Here is a 6,120-nt window from a genome sequence, read left to right as displayed (position 1 = left end):
TGATCACGATAACGAATGCGCTCTCCCGCCAAAGGCGAGCGTGTTCAGTGGGCCTTGACAATGTTTTTCCTATTTGGGAGGTTGCGAGATATATTTCCTGCATTGTTGCTTCCCCGGGTCATACTCATTTTATGCATCATATGGGTACGTACACGCGGCGTACCGCAGCGCATGCGCCATGCTGACGCACATGGAGGTGGGCATTATTCTCTATTAAAAGGGGGAGCTGTGCAGTTTCAGGGAGATAGAGAAAGAAAAATTTGGCCCCGTATGTGCATGTTTCACTGCAAATGTCGTCGAAAGACGATAGTATTGCGTGTGGAGAGAGTGAACAAAACGTTTACTTCATGTTCTGCGCGAGGAAATCGGCGAATTGTATTCTGGAAGCGCTGCGTAAGAGAGTCTCGATCCGTGCAGCAAGGCGAACGAGCGCATCGAGGCACGTTAGACACGAGCGCTATCTGGCAGTTTATCTTCGAAAACGAAGGAAAGCGTGCGCGACCACGAAGAAAGATGAGGTGAAAAAAAAAAGTTTATTGCAGAAAGGTTTGTGAGTGAAAGGGGGGTTGTCCCTTGTTCCAAGAACACTCTGGCCTGGACCACCCGCCGTGCTCAAGCGACGCGTTGACGCTGGTTTTGGAGATCGCAGTCTTCCACGCTTCACCGAGGAGCGTTTTCAAATTTGTTGCTGCTGACCGTAGCGCTGGGATGCTTAAGTGCTTCGCATATGAGTGTAGAAGGCGGGCCACAGTGCTTGCCACATCGCAGAGTGGTCATATGTAGCCGTGTAACATTGGTATCTTAACGTGCGATATGATGCCGTGAGTGAACGCACTGCGTTGCAGACGCCCATATAGTCGGAGCCTTCGTCTCTTGCGTGTCGGGGATGTAGGGGAGGGTATGGGCCGCGTTGAAGCCTGTGGTATTGCTGCAATAAGCCGATTGAAAAAGAGGCTTCGCATTGTAGGAAGAAATGAAAAGGAAACCGCGACGTGCTAATCAGGACAGCCTGCCTTTAGTACCCAGATTTTCCGCCGGAGCGAATGTGGGAAGTAAACAGCTTTTGCATTGCAATATGCAGGGGTACTCGCCAGCAGGGGCGTAGCGAAGGCGGGGGGGGGGGGGGGGGGTTGCGGGGTTATACTCTAAATACCACCCTCCCCCTCCCCTGGCTATGCCTTCCGGTTAACTTTTGCTTGCGTATATATACACGCACTCTTACAAACGAACACAAGAACATGCATTAAATACAGTTTAACCCCCTTCCCCTAAAAAAATTCTGGCTACGTGCCTGATCGGCAGCCATTATATTCAATACCCTATTATACCACAAAACCCTGCGCGCTAAAGAATGAAGATACATGTAAGCCTGATCAGGATATGAGTATGACTTGATTCCACCGTCGATAAATAAAAGGGGGCGTAAGTGGGATGGGCCCATATTTGACAAAGCAACAATTCTATCTGATGACGTCATGATTTCGCAACGCCTTATATTACATCATTGACATCGGAATCTGGCGCACATCACACCGCGGTCGCGTCATTTTTTGACGTCATCGCGTGATGACTTATCGCGTCACTCGTGTTGACGCCACCAGCGCCGTCGGTCAATTCTCGTGTTTGACGAGGTATTCAAGGCTTTCAAGTGATTAATGCGAAAATGTAAGTTTATGGGGAAGCCGCTAACAATTACCGTTCCTTATTATGCTGCACTAATGCTATTATGATATCATGAATTGACAAGTGGAGGATAAATAAATAGATAGATAAATAAATAAATAAACAAATAAAAATTAATAAGAGCTGCGTTCTTCAGTACTAAATATCGAAGTTTGTAACGTTAAAAATTACATTTTAGGAATATGGAAAGGCAGCCTACGTCATAGCCAGCCATTCCAACATAATTTATTTGGTGCCCAACTAATAGTACGAGAAAAAAAAGGAAAAACAAATAAGCGGAAGCAGAACTTAGCTGGCATGGCCGAACGACATGACCGGGTAACAATCAAACGAAGACCTATAAGTAGTGCATGGCCAGAATGCGGGTGCTGCTTAAGGCTAGAAATGCAGGACAGTTAACAAACAAGCAATACGAGAATAACAGACGCCATTTGTCTTTCGTCTGGAAATTCATTAGGTAAAAACTATCTAGTTCCAAAGAAGCAATTGTTGGGCAAGGAAAGACACATAAATGCGAGATAAATGATACAAAAAAAGACTCAGCTCTCCACTCATGACAGGAGCTGATGTTCCACTGCACTTCCCCATCTATTCCCCTTATCACCACCACCATTTAGTTAATCTCCGCAACCACTCCCCTGGCCTGCTCGTTAGAGAATCAATCTTAATTACGTCCAGCTAATCACGGCTCCCCGACGGTAGCGACAGCCAATTGATTTTCTTTTCAGATCACGTGACTCGGTTCCACTTCAATTAGTGTCACGTGTCCGCTCTTGCACCCAGTATTGTGGCCTGTTCTTCTAGCGTGTCTGCATTGTCATGCGTGCTATTAGGATTTAAAGGTACACTAAAGCCAAATAAAACTTCATGTCAGAGTGAAAGCGCAATGTATGACAATGTATAAAACGATAATAATATCTATTGACAGCAGTGCCCTACTTGCCGAGAAATTGAGGTAAATGAACGAGAACACATGCACTATGATAGGACATGCGCAAAATGGTCCCGATTACGTCAGAGGTACCGCGTACAATTACTCACTAGTAATCAAACTAGCTGCACTAAAAAATCTTCCGTGCATCAAGAGGTGTAATAAAAGGCTTTTTGTTCGTTACTGTTTGATTCATGAAAAGAAAAGAACCGCCGGACGTTACTATGGGGAATGGCGAGAGTGGTTCAAAAGTTAAATAGGTGGATAGCAAAATGGTGCGTCGTCTGCTACAGTACTTCCGGTTCGAGGCATATCCCTTCGCCGCTTCAAGGTGCCTGCTGCGTAGTGTATACGAGAGGAGGAGACATGTGAAATTTTGCGACGCTTTTGTAGCCGCTTTTTCAGTAAATATGTCCTGCTTTTTTTTATTTGCACATAGATACACGATATTTTTGCGCATTTCAGAGAACGAAGCGAGAAGCGGAAATGGGCAAATACAAAGAACGATGAGAGGTGGGCTCCGAAGGCAGCGTGCGAATATGCTTTGATTCATGCAGTAGTCTTTTCCAGAACCACCTCGATTCAATATTTTCGAGCACAAACGGTGACCCTTTCTAAATCACTCACACGTATTTATGGGCACATGCTGCCGAATGTCAACATACGTTCGATTAAAACAGAAGTACGCGCACTTTTTCAGATTTCGAGAAACCGCTGAGCGTGTTAGGGTCCCACGGGACAAAACGGCCACTCTGTTAATGGTATCGTAGGACGTAAAACGATCGAAGTAGCTTTTGAAGCGACGAGTAGCATGGTATGGTGCCTTTATTGCGAGCGTAAACTGCCGATAGGCTGTGTCTTGTGTTGTGTGCAGAGCATTTTGCATATATTGAAACCCAACGTTCGAGTGCGTGATAGAACGAGATCTAACGTATAGGAAGATGAAAAGGCGTATGAAAAGCCAGAAAACTACTAGCGCATTGGACTTTTGGTGTAAGAAAGTTAGCTATATCCAACCCGGGATGGTGTCTTTGTAGCACAAAAGCAAATAAATAATTTTATTGGTAAGCAACATAAAAACAAATCGACAAATATTCCATGATGCTATGATGTCCATAAAATTATTGCATGTAACAAAAGATGCGTATAACACCCTCCGCAGCAAAACAAGCAGGTGTCCAGAGGTGCACGCCACTTGAATGAAGAAATGACTCCTCGCATATGATTATAACTGTCTCGCAGTGACTGCATTTGTTCTTAAACTAAACTGCATAGCTCTCCAATGTATTATTCAGCGATTTGTCAGAAAAGGGCACCACAATTGCTGGGTGGAACACGCAGAAAGCGACGGCTCTGGAAAGAATTCTCGTACGGTGGCACGGCATCTCAAACCAGAAGTCGATGCAGACGGGTGCCGTAGCGCACAATTCTTTGCGTGAGCCACCATTTTGCTATCCACATGCTTTCTCCTGAGTAAACTGGACTGGTCATAGCATGTAGCGGGGCTCAGTTGAACTAAGCACGTCTGCCATCTCGCAGGTCATGGCAGGAATTCGTTCAATGGCCGTTGTTGCTGCTGTGGCTCCGGCCACTTTTGTTCTGCTGCTACTAGTGTCGGCAGCCACGCCGAAAAGCCGGGCAACATTGTGCACGGCAACAGTGACGTAACACGTTCCCCTTGAGGTGGGTAATTTGAAGTGCGCTTACCTGATGAGGACCACTAAAACATGATTTTATTTCAAAATAAGCACTTTCTTGCCACAAAAGTAACACTAACGGGTTCTTGGACCGCTGTTTCAACAACCAACCTCAACTTAATAGTTGCCGTTAGTGCCCTTTTAAGCCATATCACTGAGATAGCTTTTCAAACACAAAAATTTATAGTCGGTGGTATCAACACGAGTGATGCTAAAAATCACCACGCGATAGCGTCACAATATGGCATGATGACGTCGTAATGACCAAAGTTTTTAACATCACCACGTTGTCACTGTGACGTCATCCCAATGTCACATAGCGTGACGTCTATATAGTTTTGTGGTAGGAATGCACTGAAGTCTGGAAGAATGCAGATAAAAATAAAGCACCATGCCTCTTGTATCAGCTGGCTTCACATATCTCTTGCAGCCGTAGCAGTCAAGCAAGTGACGTGACCGGGTAGTGAGAAACCTAAATAATGAAAAGCCGAAATATTTAAGTGCACAAATATCGAGGATACCTGAGAAATGCTCCATTTTGCTGCGTAGGTGCGATGCAGGACAAAAAGAAAGTTTTAGCTGAGATAAGCGGGATTATAAAATGGTTGAATGCATAGTTTCAGTGCTACGTTGAACTTCGCTATAGCTTAGCCATCATGTCTACCCGTGGGGCACATGCACGTAAATTAGGAACACTTGCTGTAATGAAAGAAAATAGGAGGAAAAGAACGGCAGGTAGGTTAACCAGCCTATAAGCAGCCGGTTCGCTACCTTGCGCATGGGAGGGGGATGGGGGAGATGAAAATTAGTGGAGAGAGGGAAAAGATAAACACAGAACATTAGGCAGCACACTCGCCCACACTCAGTCATATATTCCAGTCTTGTCTTTCGCGGTGTGTGACATTGCTGTTACAGCCACTTGTTCAAGTCTGTGTCACGTTGAAATTTCAACAGTGCTTTTGTCGCCTTCTGTGGCAGTGTCCTCTCACGGGCACTTGAAAGAATAGTGTCCACAGACATTTGGCTGTTGTCGATGCGCGCAAGAACGGACGTCAGTGACTGTCTCTGGATGTCATACAGCGGACAGTACACAGGATGTGGTGTAGCGTCTCTTCGCAACGACAGGCATCGCAGAGAGCGTTGTTGGCCATTCCTATGACAAATGAATAAGATTTTATAAATGCACTTACTGTAAGCTTAGAAGGCTAAACATAGACCCGGTGAGCTCTACCATTATTTTTTGAGGGGTAAACACTGCAAGCTCTCCCTCTTTGCGGCAGGACGGCAATAGCCCCCCCCCCCCCCCCCCGGACTCACCATCAAGGAGTCCATAATGAGGCTAAGCCTAGCCTAGCGAGGCCGAAGAAGACGATGAAGTCCGGGACGCGGTGACGACGACGAGCGGCTCGTTCAGCGGTACCAACCGACAGCGACAGTAAAAAGTTGAGGAGAAAGTCAACGACGTACGTGACAAATCCCGACACGGCATCGGAGGGAAGCCGGCATGAACCATAGGATCGTTCGATTGTGGAAACGCCATATTGGATTAGGAGCAGTGGCTATGGCTAACAACGAGTTTAGACTGGTTTGCAGACTATTTTGCTTGTACTGTTATTGGGGTAATTTTGTGTTCACGGGTGGTGCTTTTATTTTCGCTTTCGATTTTCTGCCTTTCATGTTTTGGGTTATAGGTGTTCGTTGTCTGTGCCACGCCCGTCTCCCGACTCTATATTAGATCCAACGCAAGCGCTCCCGAGATAAGTTCCTGACATAAAGTGGCGAGCCTGCCAAGATTTGAGGGGCGAAGCT

The sequence above is a fragment of the Rhipicephalus microplus genome, chromosome 5, assembly GCF_043290135.1.
Source record: "Rhipicephalus microplus isolate Deutch F79 chromosome 5, USDA_Rmic, whole genome shotgun sequence".
NCBI lineage: Eukaryota > Metazoa > Arthropoda > Arachnida > Ixodida > Ixodidae > Rhipicephalus > Rhipicephalus microplus.
Note: the sequence above shows the minus strand (reverse complement) of the source record.